This window comes from Suncus etruscus, chromosome X (genome assembly GCF_024139225.1).
Source record: "Suncus etruscus isolate mSunEtr1 chromosome X, mSunEtr1.pri.cur, whole genome shotgun sequence".
Taxonomy (NCBI): domain Eukaryota; kingdom Metazoa; phylum Chordata; class Mammalia; order Eulipotyphla; family Soricidae; genus Suncus; species Suncus etruscus.
This window is the reverse complement of record NC_064868.1, coordinates 115753438-115769413: the sequence shown is the minus strand read 5'-3', so window position 1 is coordinate 115769413 and position 15976 is coordinate 115753438. Positions and strand designations below refer to the sequence as shown.

Below are 15976 nucleotides of genomic sequence, written 5' to 3'. Positions count from 1 at the left end.
ATGAAAGCCTAGCAGGATAAGGCAGTCCAGATTTAAGGTTTTCTTTCTTACATTGTTTGGATACAATTTCATTCCCTTGTTGCCCATAGGGAGAGATCTATAGTGAATTTTATGTTGTTCCCCTAGTATTTGAAGTTTTATGTCTCTTTTGCCCGTTTCAGGAATCAGTCTCTCTTTGGTTCTTTCCATTTTAATTACAATTTATCTTGGTTTTACATTTGAGTTTCTTTTCTTTTTCTTAGGGGAAAGCATAAATTCAGCACCCACTACCACAATTATGCAGTCCAATTTTCTACATTTGGGGGAAATAAGTGGAGTTAGCACATCTGGAGTGCAAAAGATAAGCCCTTGTCCTGGGAAAACCATCTTCATAGTCATGATTTCTTTCATTCCAAGTAAGTATTGCTTAAGTTTATTTTCTTTGGTGCTCTTTAGATTTACTGAATCTATACTTATGCTTCCTTTCTGTGACTGGGGTAGTTCATGGCTATTATCTTTTCTATCAGCAGTCCTTTCTTTATCTTTCCCTCTCCTACAGGTATATCTATGAGTAGAAGGTTATTACTTTTGCTATTGTCTACTCTAGAGCTTGTATTTTTTCCATTAAAAAAATCACCTTTCTATTGCATTGACGTTTTGGTTGACATTTTGTATGTTCTCTTCAAACATTGATTTGATTTTTAGTTCAGTTCTGCTGTTACTTTGATTCACTACTATATTTCTTAACCGTTTTAATTCTAATTGAATGGACTCTTCAATGTTTTGCATCCTTTACTCATCCTATGTTTTCATCATTTCATTTATTATGGAGACTATTGTCCTGGGGTCATACTCAAGCAGTGTTGAAAATTTCTTATTTTGAGGGGGGTATACCTGATAGTGCTCAAGCTTACTCCTGGCCTTGAGTTCAGGCATCAGTCTTGGGGACCATATGTGGTGCTAGGGATTTGAACCTAGGTTGACCTCATGTAAGACTAGAAACCTACCCTATGTACTATCTCTGTATCCTAGTGCTAAGAAGGTTATAAACTCGAAGACTTGGCTGGGCTTCCATCAACATCTGTTAGAGCTGCTGAATTCCTTTGTTTTTTTTGCTCTTATAATGAGTTATATGTGTTATGGGTGGAAATTTAAATTCTTGATTATTTAAGAAGAGATCATGGATACTATTCAACAAATCAGTCTATTTTCCCTCTATTGATTTCTGACCAACACTTATGGCTTATAATTTTCATTAGGGTTTCATTAGTAATTTTCATTAGGAAGGCAGAATTAGAGGTAGGTCACAAAAGCCCAGTGTGGTTATTTTGGTTGCATATTGTGTCTCTAGTGTGAACCTGTGGATTCAGGTAGAATGTTCAAGAGTATGAGGTAGATGGTCATAATGGGAACTTGACTTCGAAACTACCCATGGTATGAAGTATGGATCTGGAACTGCAGAGTTAGCAGAGGTCTCTCTTGGAGACTTCTCAGATATATATGGAAGTGAATGGAATCCACTTCCAGTTTCCAAAAGGCCCCAGAGTTGTCATCTAAGAGATCAATATAACCTGGAAAAAGATTTAAAAAACAAAAATAGAATATCTAGGTTGTGAGCCTGCAGTAATGATAGCAATTAGGTATTGAGGCAGTTGTAATCTGGGTTGAAGGGGATCCTACCTTTGTTCATGGAAAGGCCCCAGGACTACCAGTATAGAAATAAATGTTACCAGGAGAACTAGCAAGTCAGAGTCTGGTACATGAAGATGGGCCTGCATAGATGACAGAACTGAGGCTTAGATGCTGGCAGAATGTAGGCGGAAGGATGTGAATAAGCTTTTGCTCCAAAAGGCCGAGGGAAATCAGCGTGGAAATCAACTTCACCTGGCTAGTTTTCCAGTAACTTGTATAATGTTTTCCATCCTTTTAATGTGAGTCTGTATATCCTGAGATTTGAAATCTGTTTCCTATAAGCAGCAAATGGGTGTGTTTTGTTTCCTAATCCAATCTGCTACTCTATGCCTTTTGATCGAAGATTTAATTTTATTTTTAAATTATTTTATTTAAGCACTGGAATTACAAAATTGTTCATTGTGGGGTTCAGTTTTTACAGTGTGCTCTGTCCTTCACCAGTGCATCCTTTTCATCACTGTCACTGATGTCTCCCATTTCCCTCCCACCCACCAACCCTCTACCCCTGCCTTGTTCTAGAGAAGGAAAATTGCTTCTCTATTTCTCTCTCTCTCTTTCCTTATGACACTGTAGTTTGCACTGTTGTTGATGGAGGGGTGCCTTGCCTATTAGTTTCTCCACTTTTAGCGCCAAGAGTTGTCCACAGCAATCAGTTATATCATTGTCCAAGTAGACCCTTCTCTACTCTAGCTACATTCACCACTGTCTTTGGTGAGATTAATCTGGCCACTACAACTTTTTTAAAGGAGTTGTTTGCTTGAATGATTTTCCTCTAACCTTTGATTTTTAGTCCATGTTTGTTCTGACTATTCAGATGTGTTTCTTCTAGGCAGCAGAATGTTGGATTAAGCTTTTTGATCCATTTTGCCACTCTTTGTCTCTTAACTGGTGCATTTAGTACATTGAGATTAAGAAAGATAATTGTCATGGTACTCTTTAGGCATGTAGGATTTGGTTGCATGCAGAATTTAGCTCTGGAAGTTTCTCTGCAATGGTGTCCTTGACTGTTGATTCTTCCTGGGAATTTTCTTCCTGGGTGTCTGGGACTCCACTGATTCTTATGTTCTTGAGTTTATCAAAGACTTCTATTTTCATCTGCTCACATTTTTTGAGTATTTTTCATTGCATGATCATTTGCTTTAAGGCTCTTTTTCTATTTCTTCTGTTGTATGGAGTTGTTATGCATCTTATCTTTCAGCTCACTGATTCAGTCTTCAGCTGCTGTTACTCTGTTGGAGAGGCTTTCCAGTGATGTTTGCATTTCCTCTACTGAGGTTTTCAGACCTGTTCTATGCTTTATTTGAGTTCTATGAACATCCTCCATATTTATCCTTATCTGGGTTATCAGAGCTATCATATTCATTCTCTATGCATGGTGTTGACTCCCCAGTGTCATGCTTGTTGTGTTTTTTTTCTATGTATTATGGTGGAGTTCATTGGCTAGAAGATGAGCACGGCTGCAAAATGAAGCAAAATGACTGGGCTCCTCTCACTCCACCCTCCTTGGTCATTGCCAGCTCAACTCCATTCATGCAGCTCCCGCAGAAACTTCTTGGCAGGACTAGTCTCCAAAGCCACAGCTGATGGTCAGGCTGCAGCCCTTTGCAATGGTGTTTGGTGGCAATCCTTTTTGGCAATTTAAAGTCTTTTATGATTCCATACAATCTTTGTAATTGACTATTCCAAGTCCTTGAAGAAAATTATCTGACTTTGGATGGGATGACATTGAATCTATATAGTAGTTTATATAGGATGATCATTTTGATATTCTTTCTTCTAATCCACAAACATGCAATGTTTTCTATTTCCTAACATTTTCTTCAAGACATTTTCTTAAGTGTTTTTAAAGTTTCCATGCTATAGTTCTCTTACATCTTTTGTTAATTTGATTCCTAGTTTTCTGATATTTTGACACTATTTTTGAAGTGTTTTTATGCCCAAAAGATACTCATTTCTAAAAGTGAACTGCAAACTTAAACTTAAAGTATTATGTTTGAAGGTGATATGTATTTAGAGGTTCTTATGATTTGGGTTAAATAGTCACAATTGAATTCAAATGGAGAGTTTTCAGTAAATCATATGAAATGTTCTGGCCTTAAAAATTCTCATTGTTACAGGTCTTATACCTCAGCAAGTCTTTTGTGTACTAAAGAAGTCTCCAGTCTATTCCCCTCCCTATTTTTTATCCACATGATTGTCCTCTGGAGAATATAACATAACAACACAGTCCTAGTGTGGCAGGAAAAAGAACTTTAAAAGATAATGTAAGTCTGGTTATATGCCCTTTGCTAAGAACTCTCCAGGTCTCCATGGACTTAGGAAAAAGAACCACCCAAAATACAATGTATTTCATTTCCACAATGTTCTATGGAATCCTTCCATCCATTTCATGGATCCATATTTCTCTTCTTTGTTCCATGGTTCAGCCTTTTTCTGAAATGAGTTTTTTCTCCAGGCAGTTGTACCATTTTTACCAGTTACTGGATAGTCTGCTTGTGTTTTTGTATGAGAACTCCTTCTTCCTAGTCACATCATCTCAGAAATAACAAGAGGGTCTTCCTTAGCCATCCTTTCAAAAATCTTCTTTCCTCCTTGACTCCCTTCTGTTGAGACACTATTTTAAATGATATTGTTCTTTTGATTCCTATAAATCATTATTTTTATAAAGGAATGGAACCAATTATTGGGTATTGACTTTGTAGCCAACTGTTATGTTATATTTATTTATTGTTTCTAGGAACTTTATTTGGGGCTCTTGAGGGTCTACAATTTACATCAGAATGTCATCTGCAAATTAGGATAATTTGACTTTCTCTTTACCAATTTGTATTCCTTTTATTTCCTTTTCTTTGCCTATTGTTGCTAGATCTTCTAATACATTTTTAATAATAGTAGACACAAATAACATCCATGCTTTTTGCTTGATCTCAGCAACACATTAAATCATTAAATTTTTCATCATTAAGAATAATACTATCTGGGGCTGGAGTAATACCACAGTGGGCACAACATTTGCCTTGGACACGTTGACCTGGGTTTGATCTCCAGCATCCCATATGGACCCTGATCCTGCCAGGGTGAATCCTAAGAGCAGACGCTGAGCAGAGCTAGGTGTGCCCCCCAAAAGACTAATATTGGCCATGGCTTTTTATAGATAGCTGTAACTGTCCTTCCACCCCTAATTTACAGAGGGTTTTGTATTATAAATGGGCATTGGATCTTGTCAAAAGCTTTCACTGCATCATTTAATAGGATCATGTGATTTTAATCTTTATTTTTATTAATGTGGTAAATAATGTTAATTAAGTTGCATATATATTGAACCATCCTTGCATCCCTGGGATGACATTTTTGGGAAGAGATTTGCTATTGGTTTTGGTTTGCTGAGATTATGTAGAGCATTTTTGCATAAAAGTTAAGAAAATTGGGTTGAAAAAAATTTGGTAGCATCTCTTTCAGCTTTGGGTATCAGTGGATTGGTAGTTTTGTACAATGTGTTTGGAAGGATTCCTATTTTTTTCAATATTTTGGAACAATTTAAGGATCTGTGTTAGTAAGTCTTCTCTGAAGATTTGATAAAACTCACCTACCTGTAAGTCTACCTGGGCCGTGATTTTTATTCTTCAAAATATTCTTAGTTACCATTTCAGTTTCCATTCCTACGGCTAAGGCTTTCCACCTTTTCCTCATTCAGTTTTTGGGGATTACATATTACTAGGAATGTGTTCATTTATCTTAGATTATCTAGCATAAATAATAAGCTCTTATGTTTCAGGGTATTGTATTGTAATTTCTCCTCTTTAAATTTTCTATCCGAATTATTTGAGAACTTTCTCTTTTTTCCTTGAGAATCTTGCCAATGGATTGCTTATCTTGTTTATTCTTTCAAAGAACTAGATTCTAGTTTCATCAATTCATTTTATTGCTTTCTTTGTTTCTATATGTATTTGATTTCTGCTCTGGTATTAGTTATAGTGTTATTCCCTTGTTAATAGTTATCCAGATATTCAAGGTGTGTAGTTAGGTTGTTAGTTTTATCTTTTATTTTCTAATTTAGGCCTAACTAGGTAATTTTGTTTCTTTGTTATCATTGGCCTCAAAGAATCTTTTTCTTTCTTTTAATTTTCTCTTTGATCCAACTGTTATTAAGTTTCTTGGTGTTAGAATTGCTCCACATCATACGTTATGGTCAATTTCTATCTATGTGATATTGTGGTCTCATGCTTGATATGATTCTCTTTTTGTTTGTTTGTTTGCTTTTGGTTTTTGGGCCACACCCAGTGGCACTCAGAAGTTACTCCTGGCTCTGCGCTCAGAAATCGCTCCTTACTAGGAGGACCATATGGGATGCTGGGGATCGATCCTATGTCCATCCTGGGTCAGATGCGTGCAAAGCCAATGCCCTACCTCTGTGCTTCTGCTCTGGCTCCATGATATAATTCTTATGTTTGTGGATTTATGTAAGTTGGATTTCTGTCTATCCTAGCAATTATTTCCTATTTACTAGAAAAGAACATGTATTCATTATTTTGAGTATTAAAAGCTCTGTATAAATCATTTAGTCCCAGTTCTTTTATTTTCTCATTTATTACTCTTGTGTTTACTGATATTCTGTCCAATGGTTCTATTCAGTAATGAGTGTGGTATTTAAAAAAACTCTTTCAATACTATTTTATGTCCAGTCATATGTTAATCTAGGTTTTTGAGCAAATGCCTTACAAACTTTGCTGATTCAACATTTGGTGTGTATTTGTTGATTAGATATAGGACTTCTTTGTATTTTGTTCCTTTTATAAATAAGTATCCATTTTGTCTCTAATTATATTCTTTAGGTTGAATACAATTTGGTTTGATGTCATTCCAATCTTTTCTTGCATGCAACATTTTACAAAGGAGATAGGTTGTACATTTTTGTTCTTTACTTTATATTTAATGTTTTTCTTTTCTTTTACTGCTTTAAGATTTTTTTCTTTTCTTCCCTCTCTTTTTTCCAGATTAATTTCTATGTGTCCTGCTGTTAATTTTACCTTTGTAGTCTTCATTTCTGTCACTTCTCATTACCACTCTCAGACTTCTGTGCTGTATCAACTTATGTCTCTCAATATTTCTATAAATATTATCCTATTAATATCTCTAGAATCATTATCTCAGAATTTACAGAACTGACTGGGACTGGTAGATTCTTCTGGCCTATTATGTTTTTTTCATTAAGTTTGTTGGGCTTCTATGCAAATTCCCCATTGTTTCTGCTATAATCTGAGCAGAAAACTTTGTAGTTCACCCCCTAGTAATTATCTGAGGAATTCAGCTCAGTGTTGCTATTTACTTTCCCTGCTGGGCCTCTAACAGCAAATTTTTGCTGTTTCTAAATTGTGATTTTGTGACTGTGTGTGTAATACAAGACTATCTCTATGTTGTTGTGATTTTACATATATTCCATTTGATATTTAAGACAATTGTTTCTTACCATACAATTTTCTTTATTTACTGAAGTATGGAAATAGGAATAAGGTAGTTATCTTACAAAGTTCCTGGAGCATCCAGGGGTGAAAAACATTATGTGGGCTCAAAGAAAAGGGGTACAAGGTCATTTGGGCTTACAGCCAATGACAGATGGGTTTATGAGTGCCATTCATGCCCAAGTATGAGATGTCACCCATTACTGGGGTAGAAATGTGTGGGTTCTTTCACCTGGATCAAGTAAAACTGCTGTCACACCAACTTAAAAGTGGGAACTGACAGAAAGTTGGGGATTCAGAAGCAGCTGAGTAGGTGCGGCAATACCCAGTGGACCCGCTAATCTGGACAAAGTTTAAGTTGTTGGTTGATTTGTTAGAAGTAGGAATCGGTAAATCTAGCAACCCAGATGTGGAAAGGTATCTATGGATTGCAGGCCCCAGGCAGCATACTCACAAGCTTCAGTTTCCCCATGTATAGACTAGTAGGTACATGCACTTTATTCATATGGGTAGGTCTATTCCTTCCCTGGAGAGAGGTTAGAAAAGGACCAAAGTAGATCATTTTAAAACTTAATAACAGAGGACTTTCATGACTGCACCGAAAACAAAGAAACTTGTACGGTTGTCCTGAATATTAGTTATATTACTATAAGTAATGATGACTCAGAAGCAGATTGAGGACCTGCCCCTCCCATTAAGTGGGACTTAATTTCAGTTTCAATAATGACAGTGAAGAGTGATTTACATTCTGTTTCACCATGTGGTTTGAAGTATTAGTTATGTGTCTTAATAAATTTTGAAATCAGCACTGGTGACCAAAAGAGTTTTGTGGGAGTGTTGAGTTTACTTCAACAGCCATTAACTGCATCTCAAATTAGGCTTAATTTTAGTGCCTAGAGCTTTGGCAAAGAAAGATGCACAATATCTTTACATACTGTTCAGCTGTGTATGGGAAATATATGCATGTTACATATATGAGTGAGATTATATAAGATGTACCCACAGACTATGAGAGATGGCATCAGTGCTTCATAAAAGGAGCCTGACCTACCCCAGACCAGTATCCTTCCCCATCTCAGAACCTGCCCACCTAAGAGATAGCTACCATCCTACATGCATGCTTATTTCTTTAACATACATTTTTCCATAAGCTTCAATATTTGCCTCTGAGACATGCACATTTTAGTGCATATATATTTATAAACAACATATTTTACCTTTATGTTTTCCAGACATCAAATGCTTGGTATCAAAATTTTGTTGGTCTGTGTTTAAATGAGTTTATGACCAGGTCCCAGAGCAAAGGCTGCACATGGAGTGATGAGGCAGAAGGCAGGTGCATGGTGTCCAATCAAACCCTCTGGAAAGAACTTCAGTGAGCCAAGTCATTAATTACAAAGGGGTAAGTGATCTTTAAACTGTTGTTCAGCTAATAAGGTAAGCACAATTTACCTGCTTACAAGAAGGTCAGGTGTACATGCAGCATATCGTGTCTGCAGATGTGATCTTTGTAACCTGAGAAAGCACAGATTGTGGATTCTGTTTAGACATGCCTGATGTTTGCTCTAATAGGCGCTCCTCTATCTCTCCCCATACTTAGGTTGGGGGACTTTGGCCTACAAGGTGCCTCCTTTTAGGGGCTACATTCAGTGTCTGTGAAAATCTGCCCTGCTAGAGTGGCAATCTAAGCAGGACCCAAGCCTGTCTCTGAAGGGCCCTGGTTACAGTTTGTGTCCTTCCAGAATGATCTTTCCCACCCAATTTGCTTTTTCCTCCTGCTGCTTTCCAAACCTAGACCCTCTGTCAGTTACCTGTTTGCTCCAGTCTGTAAGCCACACCATTGTCTTCTTTTAAACTTTACCTGCAAGCTGGTGAACAAGGCTGATCTCATCATAGCTGAATCTGTTTCCCCATCCCTCCAGATCTAAACCAGTGCTTCTAAGGCATTAGCTGCATCAAACTCAAGAGGACTTATTAAAATTTAAGGTATTACCTCAGTTTCTGACTCAGTAGGATCTTGGGCATAGAATGAGCTCCCCCTGTGATGCCAATGGCCTTACTAGGACCAATTTTGAGAACCATTCCTTCAAATAAATCATGTCTCTGCACATTCAGCAGCACCATCTTACTTCCAGGCATGCTGCCCTTCCATAAAGTCTCCCCCACATTGATGCTTTGGGGCAGTCTTTCTTAAACTTTTTCCAATCACAGATCCCTTCCTACTTCATTTCCTTTCTATGACTCTCATTTTATCAGTTGAATCCCTAGTCTGATGCAATGGTCTTCTGGGAATATGCTGTTCACCTGTGACCCCTAGATATGTCCCGTGGAAGCCTATCAGTCATAGGCCCCCAAATTGTAAAATATTATTTTAGTGCATTGCCCTCAGTATACATGCAATGCAAGATATGGATCATTCCAAGGCTTCTAATTGTCACATTAAAATAGTAAAATGTAAGTAAAAAAGTAATTCTGTTATTTTCAATAATTTCAATATGTGATCAGAATAAAAGTTACTAGTAAACTAGATGGCATTTTTATACCTAGAGCACATCTTAGGTCAGTCCAGTCATGTTTCAGGTGCTTGTGGTTAACCATGACTAATGATTAATAGTGGACAGTGCAGCTTCAGTGGTTTGGCCTCCACCACTCTCTTTCCTTTCAAAATAGTTTAAACTGAAACATTTATTTAGTTGGAGGTGGGCTGCGATACAATAACTGACCAGGCTTACCAAAAGATACCTGCCAGTGAATAAAATGAGTCAGACAAAAAAGTGTAGTTTTGGAGTGATTTTAGTTGAATCACTAAATAAAATTTGTTTGCACTTTACTTTAAAGCAAACTTCTAAAAATGGCAATATAATATTAGATATTGGTTATTGGAGGATGAACTTTGGAGAGTTCCAGTGTTAAGATCTCTATCAACTTCTGAAAAAACTTAAAAACAGTGAGGAACAGGTTGTTTTCTCTTGGCCCATCTTATTTGCAGGTCTTCCAATTACAGGAAGAAGAAATTAAATGAGAAAAATTAACAATTGTACAGTATTATCTAGCACTAATAACTATATATATATAAATAAAATCAAGGAAAATATCATTTGTAAATTTATTGTATGTATTCACTGACTAGAAAACAGACCAGTTGCCACTTTTGTAACCTCAAACTCATCAATTTAGTTGAGGTAATGTGTGGTTGATGGTGTCAGTCATATGATCATAACCACCTTGTGTTCATGTTGCCTTTCACCGTAGTATTTTTCCCTTGGAAGTTTATTCTGGGTTTGACATATATCTCTTCAAGTGAAAACTTTATACTCATACCATCAATGACACTTCCTTACCTATTCCTTGCCCTCATATTTCCATATCTAATGTAAGGAAAGAGGCTGTTATGAAATGTACAACTATGGCAATGCACAAAAAACTGTCCAAGTCAAACCTTAAGGTATATTTACCAGTTGACTAAACTGTAGTCATACAACGACTCTATTCTTGTGGCAGCCCATAAAACATAAAACACTTCAACCAAAGAAATGTTTACATTTTAAACACTAACTCTGGTCCTACTTGAAATTCTTTTTTTTTTTTGATTTTTGGTTTTTGGGTCACACCTGGCAGCACTCGGGTTACTCCTGGCTCTACACTCAGAAATCGCTCCTGACAGGCTCAGGGGACCATATAGGAGGCCGGGATTCGAACGACCATCCTTCTGCATGCAAGGCAAACACCTTACCTCCATGCTATCTCTCCAGCCCCCTACTTGAAATTATTTACATTTTGCCATTTATAAGTATCTTGTACTGAAGAGCATTTTCTCCTTGGTAAATCAGAAGAGACTAAATTTTTGTGGTGAAAAATGAAGATCCACCCATTGCCTAGCCTATTCACTTTAGCTGCTGCTTTTAATTACAATATTTTCTGGTGTATAAGACGACTTTTGAAACAAAAAAAAGGCAACCAAAAATCGGGGGTCGTTTTATATGCTGAGTATATCCCAAAAAATGTTTCAATATGCTGCTAAATGAAAAGTGTCTGAATATTGCCACAAAACGAATTTTCCAACTCGATCCTGCACCAATCACTGCAAGGCTGCTCAGACCGCCTCTCTAACTCAGCTAATCCAAGCAGGTTTTTATGCATGCAAATTAGACAGTGTTCTGGACCCGAATCTACACTGTCAAAAGCCTGCTCAGATTGGCCAGAGTCAGAGAGGAAGTCTATTACAGTATAATCTTTGAACCTTTGCTTGTTGTGATTGGCTCGCTGTGGTACATACAGTTGCGGCACAGGAACGTTCTGTCTGATACAGTGAATATAAGCCTAAACCTATGTTTTAACTGCAAAATTAGGGGGTCGTCTTATACGCCCAGTCGTCTTATACACTGGCAAATACAGTAACTGTTTTCTAAAGGCCTCTTAACCTAAGACATTGATCCACTTACCGAAAGTAATATTCATAATCATTCAGAGTGGGGACAAGAGACCTCACAAGAACAAATGAGTGGCCATGACGACATGACAGTATGTACTATATCTTATGTTACTAGACACATGATTATTACTTGACACATGAGTATTCTCTTATAATCCAAAGTAACTTAAATTACATTTACACACCTTTAAAACAAATTTGATCTTAATTTACTGAGAGAAGTAAAAATAACTAGAGCTGTAAATAAAAGGTAAAGACCAGGAATTTCTGGATCATTTTCAAAGATATAAATTCAGAACTAATTCTCAGGATCCATACCTGGATTCTCAGGGCTCATTTTTTCCTGGATTAAATTTTTCTTTTGTTCTTGCTGGTTTTCCTCATCCTTCCCATTGTCCTTTTCCTCTTTAGCTCCTGCTTATTCTTCTGCTTTTGCTTTTTCTCTTTCTCATTCTCCTTTTTATTGTTTATCATAATTATCATCATTATTGTATTCATCTTAATGTTCTATATATACTGCATCTTCATCATCTTCATCTAGTTCTACTTCTATTTATACACATTATTGTTCTTCATTTGTATATGGTTCTCTGCTTCTTCTTCTCCTTTATATTCTTCTTTAGTTTTAGCATCAATGACCTTTTCATTCATTTTTTTTCATCTGAAAATTAGTTGTTTCTGTGGGAAAGAATAATACAGAATTAGGGACCAGGCATTCACAGAAAACAATCTTATTTCATGACCAATAAGCCTTGGTTGTCAGCTTTCCCTCCTAATATTTAGTCATTTTACCCTTTGACATCCACTTTCTAAGATATATGGCATTAAAAAATCCTGACTCATGGTGTCAGAGTGATGGCACAAGTGGTAAGGCATCTGCCTTGCCTGTGATAGCCTAGGACAGACTGTGGTTCAAAACCCTGGCGTCCCATATGGTCCCCCAAGCCAGGAGCGATTTCTGAGCACATAGCCAGGAGTAACCCCTGAGCATCACCAGGCATGGCCAAAAAATAAAAATAAAATTCTAAATCAGAAACAAAACATAGAATTTGCTTATTATTTTCTACATGGTTCTCCCATTTTCTTACAGCTATCACCATCATTCTATCCTCTGGGGATTCCTAAAATTCACTGCTAATTCAGTGCATTCAGCTAAGAAATTTCTTAGCTTAGTCCTAAAGATAGTAGGAACAACCTTTATGAACTACAGGGGAAATATTTTTTATGGAACTTGGCTGCTATTGGGGACACATTCAATCTTGATTGTGTAGAAGACCGGTCCCTTCACCCAGTATGTTTAGGAAAAGTATATCAGTTGTGCCATGGCTGTGTCATGTGGAGGGAGCCTATCCAGCCCTTTGGGTCACCTGTTTACCTACCTACTTCTAATGTGTATCTCATACTCACCCTGGGAAGAATTGATGTTATTGTATTCAGAGTCCCTAGTAGGATACTGTAACCATAATGGCCATATTCTAGCCATTAAGAATTTCGAACTCAGCATAATGGTGCTGCAGTAGACAGTCTCCTGGACCAGGAACTTGCAGGGCACAATCAGCAGGGGCAGGGAGTAGTTGTGCTGGTGCCAAGGGTGTTGGGATCACACCAAGCTGTGACCTCTGGGAGAACCCAAAAGAATGTGGTCTTTGTAGTATATGTGTAGCAGCATATTCCAGATCAAGAAACATAAAGGAGACTTCAGCCTTGGAGATGTTGCTGGCTTCTAACATGTTACACAAAATTATTCTTTATCCTGTCCTCAGCGTGCCAGATGTCTAAGTCTCCTTCCACCTGTCTATTACCACTGCTGACAACTGTGATCTCATGATTACACTCTCCAACACTGCTACTACCAACACCAGTGCATATGCCTTGCATATGCATATGCAGTGCATATCCCTACTGCTACCACTACTGTCTGTGACCTCAGATCCTTGGCATGGGCAGCAGTGCCATGAATTATGACCCCCCCATATCTTGTAGGCTTCTCTCTGTGCCCCTGGCCTTAGAGAAAAGGCAGGGTATTTCCTCCTCTTCATACTCTGAGATTACCTCAAATACCCCAACATCTGTAATATTCTGCCTCACTGGCCTCTATACTACTGCTCTAGTCTTCCCAAAATCAAGAGTCTCTCCCTTATCCCTAGACTTTCCTGACTCTTCAAACTCCCCAACACCTGATTACTTTCTTTTTGGGGGGAGCTCACCCAGTGATGCTCAGGGGTTACTTCCGGCTCAGAAATCACTCCTGGTTTGGGGGACCATATGGGACGCTGAAGGATCAAACCGCGGTCTGTCCTAGGCTAGCTCTGGCAAGGCAGACACCTTATCGCTCTGTGCCACCACTCTGGCTCCAACATCTAATTTCTTGACATCTCTACCTTGCCAGTATCCCAGATTCTCCTGCCTGTTCTGTTCCTTAACTTTTCCTTCCCAGACTCTCCTGTGTCTTCATTCTCCCCAGTCACCCTTGCCTCTTTTTTTCGAGGGGGGTATTTTATTTATTTATTTTAATTACTTTATTTAAACACCTTGTTTACAAACATAATTGTAGTTGGGCTTCAGTCATAACAAAAATACCTCCTTCACCATGCAACCTTCCCATCACCAATGCCCCCAACTCTTCCATCCCCACCTCCCGCCTGTATTCAAGACAGGCATTGTATATCCTTCACTCACTAACATAGTTATCTTTGTGGTGAGCTTCATCTCTTGAGCTGGTCCTTCTGGCCCTCATCTCTGGGAATTATTTCAATGTACTTAATTTTCTTAAAGCTCATAGATGAGTGAGACTATTCTGTGTCTCTCTGTCCCTCTGACTAATTTCATTCAGCATAATAGATTCCATGTACATCCATGTATAGGAACATTTCATGACTTCATCTCATGATGGCTGCATAATATTCCATTGTGCATATGTAGCACAATTTCTTTAGCCATTCATCTGTTGAAGGGCATCTTGGTTGTTTCTGGAGTCTGGCTATTGTAAATAGCGCTGCAATGAATATAGGTGTGAGGAAAGGGGTTTTGTATTATATTTTTGTGTTCTGAGGGAATATTCCTAGGAGAGGTATAGCTGGATCATATGGGAGCTCTATTTCCAGTTTTTGGAGGAATCTGTTACACCCCACTCAGGAAGGGCACACATCAAAAAAGTGTTGCACTCCTGAAAGAGAATTATTTGCCAAAAAGGCCCGCTTAGAGCAGTCAAAATCAGTTGACCCTTTGTGTAGATTGGCCATAATTCTAATATGTGGCTGTAACTATCTCTCTCTTTATTTTTAACCAATATTAGAAATCAAGCCTTAGTAATTCTTTCTAACAAAGGAGGACAGTACAAATCCCACCAAAAGTCTCCCACTAACCAGGTCTTGTGATCTTTGCTACTTTGGCGCCAAGATCATGTTTTTCCCAAAAACATAGCTCATAGTATAGCAATTTTCAGTTTTCCCCCAAAACTCTAAAATATTTCTCTCTCTTCCCACTTCCCTGAAAATTACCTGGTTTCTCCTACTTACTCAAAACAAAGCTAACCCAAAACAAAACTTCTTTTCAACTTCAGTATCAGTTCTTTAATGTGCAAATTTTAGCCACCTCTTTCATTCTGTTTCCCTATCTCCCACTCTCTTTGATGTCAAAAATGACACCCTGCATTCCAAACCTCAACCTTAAAAGCTATCCAGCTCAAAAAATAAAATTGTCTTTGTCTTTCTAGACGCAAGTCCCCATGCATTCTGTGTGGCCTCATTCATTTCATATTTCATAGTTCATATTTCATATTCGCCTCTTTGTGCTTCTGCTTGACTTCCAGTGGGAAAATGAACCCACTAAGGTTATGCTTAGAAACTTTTTATCTCATCAGAATAAAAAAAGTCCACAGCAATTTGGCGCTCAACGTTTGGGGGCTTCGGAGTTAAGCAAGCTATCTCTTTCTTTTTTCTATCCTTTTTTTCCCCAATTCTCTCTTCATTAGGACACGAAGAAGGATTTGTCAGGTTGCCTAGGAACTCCTGGACAGAACCAGGTTAAAGACGAGTAAGTAACAGTATTCCTATTAATTTAAGGTACAAGGTATATTAATTTAACAACAATTGCAATATTTTTATTCAGGTTGACAGGTAACATTTAATAACTGTTTTTTTTCAGGTTGCAGTATGAACCAGTACATTCCAGAATTTACTAATGCCCATCAGCCACTAATCTCTTCTTCTATAGGTACAAAAAATTGTAATCTTACAGGTGATGGATCAAAATTAAAATATGTGACTCAAAAGGCAAAATTAGAAAGTCAGGAGCCTTTTGAGACTATCAATTCTGTAAAAGGATTTAAAAATTGGCCTAATTGTGAATCAAACTTAGAACCGGAGAAAAAAGCTTTTAAAAATGAATCAAAATTGGCTTTGGCTGCTGTTTC

At 37.7% G+C, this 15976-nt stretch overlaps 1 non-coding gene across 1 annotated transcript; it reads right to left on the bottom strand.

Annotated features, from left to right (window-relative positions):
- Nucleotides 1–239: 239 nt before the first annotated feature.
- LOC126000005 (U1 spliceosomal RNA) lies at nucleotides 240–403 on the bottom strand. The gene has a single exon (XR_007492411.1). It is a non-coding gene; the product is annotated as a U1 spliceosomal RNA (small nuclear RNA).
- Nucleotides 404–15976: the final 15573 nt, after the last annotated feature.